Source organism: Myotis nattereri, assembly GCF_964212035.1.
Source record: "Myotis nattereri genome assembly, chromosome: 14".
NCBI classification, from domain to species: Eukaryota; Metazoa; Chordata; class Mammalia; order Chiroptera; family Vespertilionidae; genus Myotis; species Myotis nattereri.
In genome coordinates, this window is record NC_138089.1 from 43,230,572 (window position 1) to 43,245,332 (window position 14,761).

Below are 14,761 nucleotides of genomic sequence, written 5' to 3' on the forward strand. Positions count from 1 at the left end.
ATATAAAACAGAGCAACTAGTATATCAAAATACAAAACCTACAGATAACAACTACATCAAAACCAGGTATCCCCTACAAACAGCCAGATACTAGCAGGTAATGACAGACTACCAACAACCACATGATTTATGTGGGATCAGTAACTGTGGGTGGAAGCAAGGGAAGGAAGCAGGGCAGCTGAAGAGGAAATTCCTCAAATTGCCAGCAAGTCCTTACTGAAAAGCGCAAGCCAGTCAAGAGCAGCCACAAGACTGGGTGGGTATGTCTGGAAGCTCTCATTCATAGCTGAACACAAGAGGACTGGGAAGTAATTCAGATTCATGATGCTGGAGTAATCTGTCCTTATAAATGAAGCAAGCAAACTAAACCTCCCTTAAAAAATAAATCCTCTCATGAGGAAAGCTGCTTGAAGTAGAATCCAAATTCATCAAGACAGGACAATATGGGAGAAGAAAGAAAATGTCCCAGGAAAAAGCAGTTGGCAATCCCACAAACTAAAAGGCCATTTTTTAAAAAAATCTCTTTTTTAAAACAACAGAAGAAAGAGTTCTGGAATCATGAAGTTGGAAAAACTATTCCTGAGCTCTCCCTTTCATGGTACAGGAAAAAACATGTTTCATTAAAATTTTAAAAAACAAAATTTATCAAAATTTTATAAGGAAAAAGAGATTTATAAGGAAAAAGAATGTCCTTACAGTGAAAACATACCCCCCAAAAATCTACAAAATAGATGAAAACTATAAACTAGTACTTCAAAGCACAAAAATTCTTAAATGACAGGATAGGAAAGAAAACATAAAGCACAATTAAGAAAGACTCAAAAATTAGGTGATTAGGGAAAAATTTTTGGAGTAGCATGTTAAAGATACTCAAGGAAAGATAACGTGAACTACCAATTTTTTATCCAGTCAAATTTACCTTCAATTATAACTACCACAGACAAATAATTATAAACACTCCAAGAATCGAAATATTGTTCTCATGTGCCCTTGCTGAGGAATCTACTAGAGAATGAGCTTTAGCTACCACTCCCTCCTCTTACCCCCCCCCCCAAAAAAAAAAAAAAAAAACACCAAAAAACCCTAAACTGGAGAGACCTCAGAGTAAGAGCTGATAAAATCCTTTTTCCTAGCAGTTAGTGCTCTATGGCCAACTGGTGGTCCACAGACCACTGGTGTTCGTGAGGCCCAAAAGGTTGGCAACCGCTGGTTTAAGGAAACCTTTGGAGCACTGGTCGCCAACCAGTGGTCCGCGGACGACTGGTGGACCGTGAGGTCCAAAAGATTGGTGACCGCTGGTCTATGGGACTGCGTTCTGGCCCCTGACATGAAGTGACAGAAATACAGGTTACTTACTGGTACTATTCTCTATACTCTCTTCACTAATTGGCCAGCTGGGTACAAAGGGTCCAAGAAAGTATTCTTTGACACTAACAGAAATCACATTATTGTTATTCTAGATACTGCAAAATACTTGACTGCCTACTGCTTCAAAATTACAATAATTATTGGCTTTACCAGATTAGATTACAATTTTTCATTTAATCCAAAAGGAAACTCATCTGTAACACAAATTTTTAATACTTTGATAACTATATTTCAATATTAATGACTTGCAAGAATGAACCTTTGTTGTGTTTAAATGAAAATTATAAAAAGGAAAGGAAAAAAACTTAGTATGGAGGAAAGTTCTTACTTGGCTTTTACTCAAATGCTTTTGTAGCAGGAACATTGCTTTTTCTGAATGTTTTAGTAGCTTTCTATTAATCAGAATCAATTTTGAATAGTGTTATTCCCGGGGGTCAAGAGAAGTGCCAGCCTGTCTTCACATTTTACGGCTGGGCAGAGTAGGCCCGAGTGAACATTTCTGTTACATGCCTGAGCCACCCAGTGATTCTAGTTCTCACTTTAAAATGCAAATTTGGTTCCAAGTGCTCTTCACCAAAGGGACTGTGCTATGTCAGACACAAATAAGTACGTTCTGTACATTTTAGTACATTTTTCACAGTCTCATAAAAAATACCTCATGAGATTATAACAAAATTATAATAGTAGACTTTATTGCTGAAGGGAACTTTACTGGTAGAGGATACCTAATCCACTGTCCTCATCTTCATGAGCATAAACTGAAGACCAGAAAAGTTTAAATTTATACATGGTCAGATTTCCCCATGATCACACAACCAGGGTGGCAGTTTAGGTTTGAACTGTACTGTTTCCAATATGTGATATTAGCATTGTATCATCCCAACTACAGTTTCCATCCTATATAATAAAAGGGTAATATATGCAAATTGACCGAACGATGGAACAACTAGTTGCTATGATGTGCACTTACAACTAGGGGGCAGACACTCAACGCAGGAGCTGCCCCCTGGTGGTCAGTGCTCTCCCACAGGGGGAGTGCCATCAGTCGGACATCCCCTGAGGGCTCCCGGACTGCAAAAGGGCACAGGCCGGGCTGAGGGATCCTCCCCCCACCCCATCCCTCTAGTCATATATATATATATATATATATACATATATATATATATATTATTGATTTCATATATATATTATTGATTTCATATATATATTATTGATTTCAGGGAGAAAGGGACAAGGGAAAGAGATAGAAACACCAATGATGAGAGAGAATCATTGATTGGCTGCCTCCCACGTGCCCCCCTACTAGGGATTAAGCCCGCAACCTGGGTATGTGCCCTGACCGGAAATCAACCCATGACCTCCTGGTTCATAGGTTGATGCTCAACCACTGAACCACACCAGCTGGGCCACAGTCTTCCATCTTCCTCCTCTGTGCTCCTTCATTTGTTTCACAGTGAAGAGGTGTCCATGCTTCCCTCTATTTAAACCTCCTTCCTGCCATGTGCTTTGTATTACATCCCTCTTGCCGCCTCCTCCAGCCACTTTCCTTGCTGCCCTTTCACATCCAGACTTCCAGAAAGAGAAGCACATTGTCTCCTTTGATCTCTTTATTTTGCTTGCATTCCTTAACCCACAACCCTTGCCAAGCATTTCACTTAAACTGCTTTTCTCAGTCACTAACATTGATTTTTGCTGAAACTGATGGACTGTTCTCAAGGTTATTTTTCTTCACCACTCTGCCATATATGACGGGTGACCTCTTTCTTGCTCTTGAAGTGCTCTTCTTTTCCTTTTGGGAGGCCAGACCCTCCTGAATTGCCTGTCCTCTGGTCGCTCTTTCTCAGTCTCCTCATCTTATGCTCATACTTCTTAGTATTAGTGAGTGATTTTCCCATGAGAACTCTCCCCTAACTTCTCTCTTTTTGCACTGCTGGTTCTCTGTAAACCAAATCCTCTCCTGGAGCTCTAAACTTTAGAGTCTAAAGAGACCCACTGTGTACTGTCTCACAAATCTGCTCCACAACACAGCTCTTCCACCTGAATTGCATACCCAGCTGGGCATCTGCACGTGCACATCTGCAGGCTCCTAACCCTTGATTACTGGTCTCACGTCCCAAGTGTCAGATCCTTCCTCACTGCTTGTCAGAGTGATCTCTCGAAAATGAAAGTATGTTCACGTTCACGTCTCTCTCTGAAACCTGTCGGTCCCATTGCCCCCACAAGCCGCCTTCGCACTGCGTAAGAGGCGCTTTCTTATTTGGCCCCTCTGCCTTGTCAGCATCGCACAGTGCTTAGTTTCCTGGAAGAGACTTCCCCTTCTCTGTTGCCTCCTGGGCTTTGCCTGTGCTCTTCCCCTGCCTGCCCTTCCTCTCTCCCCGCCCCACCTTCCACTTGCCCCGCCTCTTGGATAACGTCTCCGAATCTTTCAGGTCTCATTTCTCATGACTGGGTTGAGGAGCCTTTCTTCTGCTTCCATAAGCACTCTGTACTTATTCCTGTTGCAGGTAGCACTTGCCATATGCATTGCAGGTCTCCCTTAGCTCGCCTGGTTTCCCTCAGTAGATGGTAAACTCCTTGAGAGGAGCCACCTGTATTTTACCATCATGTTCCCAGGATCTAGCATCTGCATTTTCTTTTAATGAATGAAATAAGGTACTCTCTTTGGCTTTAATAAAGACACTTTATTCTCTTTACTACTGTGGAACTAAAGCTGTTACACAACTGGTCTTTTGGGATCCATAAACTCTCTTGGACCTCAGAAGTGAATAGAATAGTTGTTTTTCGGTGCACTGACTTCCTACTCTCTGGAAGTAAGCTTATCTCAGAGCTTATGTCTCTGAAATCATTTTTGTAATTGAAGTCCTTTAGCAGCATTCTTAGGAAGAGTATTTCATTCTCTTTTCAGTTCTTCGGTAATGTATCCTTTTGGTATTTATATGTCTTTTAATATGCAGCATAAGCTGAATAAAAATGCATTTCTTTTTATTGATTTGAGAGGGGGAGGGGAGGAGAGAGAAAACAGACAGAGACACTTATTTATGCATTCACTGGCTGATTCTTATATGTGCCCTTGACTGGGGATTGAATCCACAACCTTGGTGTATGGGACAATGCTCTAACCAATCAAGCTACCTGGCCAGGGCCAATAAAATGCATTTCTTAAAATTCTAATCGATAAACAATATGAGTTTGAGCTTTTTCAAGAGTTTATTTTTTAAGCATGGTTAACTATAAGAGGGAAACAAGTCTCAACTTTTATTTTTATTTTTGCTGGATTTCTGTGTGAAACATGCAACCTCTCTTTGAAATCCGTGAGCCAAGTTTATGAACACATTAGCAAGTCTTTAATTTTTCCTCCCATTGAAACTGTTCCAGTAAAAGGAAGAACACATTTATGTCTCTTTATTCTAAGAGAAATATACTAATATGTGATAATTCTGTAACAACTGAAACATAAAATCTTTTTATCTACTGCTAACTTCCCTTAATTGCCATACAAGGTCACCAAATTGTCAAGCCAGTGTAAAGGGAACCTGTGAATAATCATAGTCACAGAACTTAAAAAGCATTGACCTGTCCCTTGCCATCTGAATAAGAGTCTAAGTTGAAAATCAGAGGAGTAAGACTGTGGTGGTGTAAGACAAGAAAATATTAAGAATATAACCTGTGAGAACAAAAAAGTAGGATTTCTTCTGGATTAAAAGTTGGTCTTTACTAAAATAGCAAATCCAGTTCTGTTCTCCTTTAGTCATCCTTTTACCTATGATGTGCAGAGAATCGTCTTTAAGTTAGATATACAGAAAATTAGAGAAGATTCAGAGAACCAAAAGAAACATAAATATAGGAAGTAAGCGGCCATTTAAAAAACAGTAAAATTGCTTAGTACAGAAAAAAGATTTCCACCTCCCTGACTTTCCAGTAACTGAAAGGTTATCATTAGAAGGGTACTGACAATGTGTTTTATTTTAACAAAAGTAAAGGAAACGGCCTTAAATTTAGCAAAATAAAGCATAATAAAAAAACTTCCTAGTTTAAGGGAAATGAACCATAAATAATTTGAAATCAGCAAGGGGGGGGAGGAGAACTGTCTTCTTTGATTTTTGGCGGGGGGTGGGGGGGTGTCCTGCCCTTTTTTTGAGGTCTAGAAATAGAGATAATTGTTTCCAACTATTCAGATAAACAGGGTACTCTTTGATTTGAATACGATATTAGATTCTGACCACCTTTTATCAAGTATATAAAATATCAATGACCATTTTGTGATCTTAACACACAAATACATCAGTTACATTTGGTTTTGGGTTCCCAAAGGAAAATTAAATTCATCAAAAGCAGAGAAACATCCCAGCTGCGCTGGCATGGCACTTGATAGAGTCAAAGAAGATAGGGCTTTCCTGTAATATATTCTATTCTCAACCTTTTGTTTGAGCTTTATCACTTCTATCCCTTCCAATGATACTCCAGCCAGTCCACCTGCATCAAACGAATAATAGCTTTTTTAAGTAGTAGCAGTTTTTTCTGTATGTAGACAATAAAAGTGCCCATCTTTAGAAGTATTTTTTTCTTTAGAATCAGACTACTCTTACTTTTTTTTATTTGAACTAATTACTGAGTGCTTTCAGAGCTTTGCTTTTCATATATTACACATATTGTAGTCACACTATGTCCTTAGCATTTGTTTCGGTTTATAAAGAATACAATTAGCCTTTTTAGCGCTTAGTTCAGTCACAATTAAAGCTCCCCTAATGGTTAGGGATTGGTCTTTCCAAGGCTGAGAAGGTGTTTTTAATTATTCATTCCTCGGTTTGTTTCTTACAGCAGCCTCAGCTGTGCTTTATTATTCAAAGGTTAATGCAAACGGAGAAGTGGGTAAATTAAATCTGCTTGGCAGCCAACGACTGGGCCTATTAGCACACGCTGGAAGATGGGGCTGGGTATTGCAGGTTATTTCCACTATTGCAGCACTACCCAAAACAAAAACCACCAAATCCCTCACAGATAGCCCACACTGACAAGAATTATTAAGGTATACTACAATTTGGTGATTCTTAAATAGCAGATCTTCGGAAAAAATCTGTTTGTTTTGCTTACAAAGGGAAAAGACAGTGGCTGACATCTGAAAGGTAGTAACAGCTCCTATAGAAAATTGATATATATACCATGACTAATGAACTTTGTATAATATCAAGTCCTTCTTTTCACAGGGCTCTCATAGCATTTTGCCTGTGAATCCCACGGAGCATATACATCTTGCCTTTGCTCATGCTGCCCAGAAGGGAAGCCCCTTGGGGATCAGAACTCTTGTGGTTTTTATGTCTTGCCCAGATGACAGTACAGTGCCCACACATAATAGGCACTGAGGCAGAGGTGGGGAAATGAGTCTGAAAATAAGTCTCAGCACCTATAGCCAGTATTTTGCTCTTGTGGAGACCCTGATCTCCTGAAGTAATTAATCATACGTAAGTTTTGAATTAAGTCCACTAAACACCACCTCTTATTGACAATCAATGTCTTTTAGTGCAGAGTTATTATTTACGGTGTCTGTTTTAGCCACATAGCGCCTTTCGTCCCTCCTACAAGGCTGATGTTTAGCTTTTCTTCTCCTAAACTTGGGGGCGGGGAAAGTGTCTCTCTATGTTTAGTTGTTTTCATTGATGTGTGTATATCGCGGAGGTGTGAGGACAAGTTTTAAAGCTACTATTAAAGAGTATATGGTAATTTTGGCCTGATACTGTTTCAGATAGAGATAGAGACAAGACAGTAGTATGCAAGATGTCAAACAGCAGGTACAGAGAAAGAGAAATTAGAGCCCTAAAGAGAAACTTTCTATTCTCCTGTCTTGACACCAGGCCTAAAGGATGAGGTGAGCTTTAGGATCCTGATTCACCCCTACTGCCTTCTCACTTACCGGATGATAATAACAAATGGACTAGGCACTGTTTTAAGCACTTTACATACATTAACTCATATAATGGCCACAGGACTCTATGAGGTAGCCACTCTTTCAGAGATGAAGGAACCGAGACAGCAAGAGGTTAAATAACTTGCGTTAAGTCACACAGTTAAAGGCAGAGCCAGGATTTGGACCCTGGGTCTCTGGATCTATAGTCCCCTTTCTTTACCACTATGCTATACTAAAGATTATTCTTCTTCAACAGACCTTTACTTAGTATCTGTGTGTGTAGTTTGCTTCATTAGTCCTCCAATTGACTTGTTTCCTCTCCCTCCTCTGTGCTAACTTGGAAGAGAACAGTGACGATGGGCCTTTGAGCCAGATAGCAGGGCCAGGGATACAGAGAAAAACATGCAGGTTGTAGGGTAGCACAGCTGACCTTTTTGGAATAAATTAGGCAGCTGTATGAAGAAATTGTTGTTTACCATATTCCTATCCAAGAAACAAAAGGTGTTCTCAGCCAATGAAACGTGTATTGAGGTATTTAGCTTACTTGGGAAAGCAACTGCCTTAACTCTGTATATAAATAAATAAATCTTAACTCTCCTGTCTAAGAATACGTAAATGTCCCTAAGACCTGATCTATCCTAACTTTGAAATGGAATGTTTACTTTGTATAGTATAAATGTTAGAAAGAAAGCTGCATTTGGAATGCTACCAAAGCACTTTGCATTCTGTCCTCAATGAGTGGTAACGTTTTCGAGAACTGAAACGTTTTGAGAAAGGTCGGCGTCCTGAAAACTGTGGAGGGGCAGCAGTGGCGGGCACTCTTGTCAAAAGCTTGTTTAACCTGCAGATAACATCAGTAGGCACATTAAAGCCCTACCTAACACATGCGTGGGGGAATTTTTAAATAATAAGGAAACACCACCTGCTCCAACATGTCCAAATTGCCCTTTGAGTACAGCAGAGAGAGGCTAATTCTAGAAGCCTTGTGTGCCTTGAGACGTTTTATTTCTCACCCAAAACAGAGGAAAACACATAAGAGCTGGGGTGGGAGGTGGACAACAAAAGCAGTGTTGCAAGAAGTGGTAGGTTTGCTAAAGAAATTAAGAGAATAGTCAAAGATCACTATTTCTAGTATGAAAAACAAAACAAACAAAAAGAATTTGATAGCGGAAATAAAAACGGCTGTTTGCCACCTCTGAATCTAGTCCTTGAAACATGCCCAGGATGAAAAGGTAAAAGAAAATCCACATCTTGGTCTTGGTCTTTGGTCTCCTATCTTAAGCAGGGCAGTTATCATAATGGTAACCACACAGTTTTTCCTGTTGGGTCTTCTAAATTGGCAGCAATTGTGACATAATAAGGGCTTTTCCGTAGGATCAGAGGGCTTAGGTTTTCTTCTGTAGGTGTGGTCTTAGGCAAAGCATTTCACTCTACGGACCTTAATTTTATCGCTTTTGAAATGAAGGCTTTGGACAGAAGCGATTCTCAATGGGAGCTTTTTCATGTTTTCAAGTTATTTCTTTATTTTTCCTACCCCACCCTCCATACTGTGAAAGTGGCTCATTTTTCCTGCAAGGAGAGGATAGGTTGAAAAGGAGGGGACAGGCTGAGAATAACTCAGTTAACTTATTTCTAGAGTCCTTCAGCTAACTAAAGGATTAAAAATTCTATTATTCAGCATTTTAAGTAATTCTGATTGACTTTATTTTTTTAAATATATTTTTATTGATTTCAGAGAGGAAGGGAGAAATTAGAAACATCAATAATGAGAGAGAATCATTGATTGGATGCCTCCTGCATGCCCCCTACTGGGGATTGAGCCTGCAACACGGGCATGTGCCCTTGACTGGAATCGAACCTGGGACCCTTCAGTCCACAGGCCCATGCTCTATCCACTGAGCCAAACCAGCTAGGGCCTGATTGACTTTATGCCTGTTGTCCAACTCAATGGAATTCTAGTCCAGTTCTAACCTTGCATCTGTGTTAGGAAAAAGTTGAACTAGATGATTTCCAAAGTCTTCATAATTGTAACCTTACTTCTAACAATCCACATATATAAAAATATTGGTTTCTTTTTGAATCCTTGACTTATTTTTGTGCTAACAAGTGAATGTGTCTTATAAAAATGTGGGTTAGAAGGAATAGGAAGAATATCATTTTCCCATGCAGTCCTCCTTTCTGCTTCCCACTTTCTCTACTTCTCCTTGCTCACTGTTTAGAACAGTTGTATCTCTTAAAATTTTGTTGTAAAGTTACGTGCTCAATGCAATATATCACATGTTGGGAAAATTAAATACACAGAGAGAGACATCCTTACACAAAATATAGAAAGAAACAAGGAAGCCTAAGGTGTTATGAACTTTTGCTAAGAGTCTTCTGTCCTCAATAACTTACAGAAGGCTAGTTTAATCACTAAGCATACTATCTTGCTAGCTACTACCTTCCCTGGGAAAGAGGAAGGACCGAGATTATTTAGCAATAATTATGTTTTGTTTAAAATTTTCTTTTTATCTCCTCTCTCTCTCTCTCTCTCTCTCTCTCTCTCTCTCTCTCTCCCCTGTGTTATTAACACTGTTAACAAAAGATACTGATTTTGAGATTTGGTAAAAGATAACTATAGTCAACTGAAATCATTTTTTTATCTTCACATCTCAAATCTAGAAAGAACGATTGATAATATAGGTCCTCCCATTTATTAAGCACTCATTGACAAAAAGTATAAAATAATTATTTTTCTTGGAATACTTCAAGAATAAGGACCAGATACTTCAGAACTGGACTATCTACAGTTTGGTGGATGGATTGGAGGAAAGAAAGATTGGAAGTAGGGACACCACAGAGGATACTGGTACCATCATCTAAGTGAGAGCTGATGCCTCCCTCCAGTAGAAACATTACAGAGATATTATGGAGTAAGATTCTACAGGCTTTGGGGGATTTAGAGAAGAGAAGGCGGAAGCATAGTCAAAGGTGACTCTCCAGTTTCTAACCAGGTTAGAGATTCACTCCACTGGTGTGGGTACATTGGTTATAGAAAGTGGATTGTTAGATACCTAGAATGAAGGTGAGGAGACAAGGTGTTTGAGGATAGAACCCCTAGGAGGCAGTCATTGATGAGGACAAAAGAATTGGAGTAGTAGCCCAATTAGAGGAAGACTCTTGAAGAGATACCTGGGGAAGAGAGTTTTTTTCAGGGATGGGGATAGGAGCTACAGAGAATGGTAGTAAAAGGCAGGCAAAAAGCACAATTGGATTTAGCAACAAAGAGAGTTAGCTCGTGCTGTTGAGAACACTGAAAACGTTTTTCACCTTGAATCTCCCCACCCCCACATGTTTTTTTTTCCTCATTTCATTCAGTTTTGTGGCATTTCCCCTCTTTAACTGCCTTTCCTACTATCCTTATCTGTAACTGATCTGGACCTTGCCTGCATATTTTCTTGTAAGGGATGTGAACTACCCTTTCCTTCCAGTCCGACACTAGAGAAACACATACATCATTGTGTTGTAATCCAGAAGCTCAGTATTCCTGCAGCTGTTTACTTCCAGAGGGACTTTGGACAAAGGTGCAGCATATCACTTGTGGGAACAAAGTGCCTTCCCACTAGAAGTGATGAATTCTGCTACATGAAGTCTGATACATAAGCAGGAATTATTGCTAGAGCTCCTGAGAAATCCCCAGAAGTCTCCTCAAACCCATCCTGTCCCTGTTGATTTCAGGTTAGTGTTGGCACATTGGAGATGCTCTACAAAGGCAAGCTCCTTGTCCTGTGAAGCCAAGACCCCAACACTGCCCCTGCATCCTCTCCTTTAGCTGTCTCAGTCAGTGTTAAATGAAAAGGCAGCAGACACAGCACACTTAAGATATACAGATATATTTAAAGCATTTTAAATAATCTTAAATAAAGACAGTGAGAGCTTAGTCCTTTTCCGCAATCCTATATAGTAAAAGGCTAATATGCAAATTGTCCCCACAGGCAGGAGTTCGACCAGCTGGGAGTTAGACGTGCACTGACCACCAGGGGGCAGTGCGGAACATGGCGGGTGCTGGTGATGCGGCACTGGTAGCAGGCGGCAGTGGAGGTGCTGCTGGCCCTGATGGGCCCTGACAAGAGTGGGACCACGGCAGGATGGTGGAGCAGGTGAAGGGGTGGCGCCAGGCCAAGGCAGGTGTGAGCAGGGGCCCCGATTGCCCTGCTGGTAGCCCCACAGATTGGCCCTGATCCCTGGCCAGGCCTAGGGACCCTACCTGTGCATGAATTTCGTGCACCGGGCCTCTAGTTTTATTATAAATTTATAAATATTTTATGCATAAGGCTCATCCACTGTAGGCAGCAGCATGGAAAGCTAGACACAATTTATAAAGTTGATTCTCTAACAGAATTTCTCCAAGCACCAACTTTGGGCATTTAAACAATTTGTAGTTTGCTAACTGATATTTGCATTTTAACAAATTCATCTAATTGCATTTTATTTTGAAATTTAACTGTTGTGTGTTTTTTTTCTAATTTAAAAAATAAAATCTGAAAAAAAAAGAGTATCAATTATTAAGAATACTGTAAATGGTAAAACATTGCTAAGTAACCTCATACCTGAAAAATCTTGATATTAAATAAGCATTGTAGTCTGAAAAATTGGACTTCTTGGGAGGAGCATGAATTCTGATAGGTTCCAAAGTTCTGCTGGATCTAAATAACATTAGCTTTTAGGGTTATGATGGTGATGGTGATAGTGAAGATAATGATGATTTATATACAGTCTTGGTAGCTTTTTTCAAGCCCTAGGATCTTGAAACCCTTCTTATAAAATCACCAGGTAATTAATTTTTTGAATATATAAGTTGGTGAACTTACATATTATCCACAAGGCATGACAACAAATACAAAAGCAGTGAACATTTGGAGGCTTACTAATTGGGCCCTTGTAGAACCCATTATTCAAGCTCTGTGAGTACAGTTCTACTAAAACTTTACAGTTGCTCCCGTAATTGCCCCATTTTACAAATGAGTGAACTAAGACGAAGAGAGATTAGTTAAAGAAGCACTGCAATAAGCTTTGGGATTCCAAGTGGTATGGATATGCCATTTCTAAGATGATAGAGGAGGCCAGAAAGTATTTTCTTAAAGAGATATATTTTGGCCACATAAACCAACTTAGAGTAATAATATTGTGTTATTTAACCCACTGTTAACTGCATAGACAGCTGACTGACTTCAAAGAGCCAATAAAATTTGGAGTTCTAATTGAGAGCCAGATAAAACTTAGATTAGGCAAAAATTGAATGTAAGTTATCTACAAACACTACTCACTTTTTGTGAGGTATCTCCAGCCTTCTTCTGAGTCTCTTCCTTGGTGGCACTATTTGGTGACTCCTTATTTAGCCTAAATTATATAACTAACTAATATAAATTATATCTTTGTTTTAGGGAAATGTGTCTTTCACGTTATTTCATAGCTGTGTACTATCATGTGTATACTCTTCAAACTAACTTTCTTCATCTACCTTGGAGTAATGTATGTGCAAACCTATAATTTACTCTACTTTTAAGCTCTTCCTTCTGATAAACCTACCTATTCATGTTGGGTCTAATTATAGCTCAGAGTGTAACCATGTTTATTATTCATCTGAGTGAGTGAGCTTGTCTGGCAACAGGGCGCCGTGGTTGCCAAAGCTTAATTGTCATCTGATCTGAATATATTATGTCTGTACCTCATTGCCAGCTTCAGAAGAGGCAGGTAAAGGGGAAGATGGGGTGAGAATGCTGTATTTTGGTCCATTGCACCACTGCTTCTCAGCATATTTCAACACTCTGCGACAAATTTGGCTGTGATTTTTTTCATCTTTTTTAAATAAGAGAAATCAAACACGAGAGATAAAATTGAACTCTCTTTCATTCCCCATCTCCAGGTCTATTTCTTCTATTACACCACTCCACTCTCTCCTGTTCCTTGAACAGCCACTATCATGGACTTACCTTTCCAGTTCATTTCTTAAAAGATTTGGCATAGATATGTATCTCTGTACTATATAAAAGAATTGTTTTATGTATCTAGTTTAAACAATAGGATCACCGTATAAATATGCTGCAGCTTAGCTGCTGTTCTCACACAGTATTTTAGTAGATTTTTTTGGCATACTTTTTCCCAGTATGAAACTTTGATACATATATAAGAACGTATCTAAGGTGTAAGTTATGAAACCTAGTCATAAAACATAACTACTGAATTTGCCAGTTATACTGAAAAGTAGAATATTACTAGAACCGCTGAAGCTCCTATGTACTATTCCTCCACCGTCTGATTCCACCCAGGAAACTATTCTTTTGAACTTTGTGCTCATTTATTTTCTTGCCTTAATATGTGTCCCTCAACAGTATATTTTCTTGTTTGCTTGTTTTTAAAATTTATAGAAATAGTATAATTATTCCTTTTAGATGTGATTTTTTATTCAATATATTTTTAAGATTCATCCATTTAGTTTATGTATTGTCACTGCTTGTGTAGTATTCCTTTCGGTGAATTTAAACATTTTTCTATCAAAGAACATTTGTGTTGTTTCCAGTGTTTATATTTACAAATAGCACTGCCATGAATATTCTTGTACATGTCTTCTGTTACACATATATAAAAATTCCTCTGGGCTATGTACTTAGGAATGCAATTACTATGTTGTAACATATGAGTATATCCAGGGTGTCCCCCAAAATGTATACATACTTTGAATAATTATTAATTCTAATGGGTTAAATCTGAAAAGAAAGAAACATCAATGGAGCTATCAGAAAAAAGTATGTACATTTTTTGGGACACCCTGTATATTCAACTTAAGTAGGTAGGTCCACATTTTTATCCAAAGTGATTGAACACACTCATCAGCAGTGTGTAGGAGTTCTTGTTTTTCAACATCCTCATCAACACTTGGTTTTGTCAGGCATTAATTTTTGCCTATATGTGTTTAAAATCATATCAAATTGTATTTTTGTTTCATTTTTCTGATTTTAATGAGATTGAGCATTTTTAAATGAGCACTAGAGGCCTGGTATACGATTCATGCATGGGTGGGGTCCCTCGGCCCAGCTGGCAGTCGGGGCCGTCTTGCCCAGTCCCGATCGGGGCAGATGGAGGTTGGCTGGCCGGCCGGGGAGGGACCGTGGGAGGGCTCCAGGGCATGTCCAGCCCTCTCGCCTAGTCCTGACTGGACGGACTCCAGCAGCAAGCTAACCTACCAGTAAGAGCATCTGCCCCCCTTGGTGGTCAGTGCATGTCATAGCGACTGGTCGAGTGGACACTTAGCATATTACATTTTTATTATATAGGATTAGTCATTCATATTTCTTCATTTTGAAAATGCCTATTTATATCTTTTCTAATGGATTATTAGACTTATTGATTCATAGGATTTTATGTTTTCTGAACACTAGAATTTGGTCAATTTTATATAATCCAAATCTCTTGTCTCAGTGTGTGGGCTTGTCTCATTAGTCTCTTTAGTCA

The 14,761-nt window shown here is 39.2% G+C and overlaps 1 protein-coding gene across 1 annotated transcript in view; it reads left to right on the forward strand.

Annotated features, from left to right (window-relative positions):
* Positions 1-14,761, forward strand: part of LOC308529600 (ubiquitin-conjugating enzyme E2 E2) — a 240,282-nt gene that overhangs the window by 163,986 nt on the left and 61,535 nt on the right. The window lies entirely within an intron of this gene.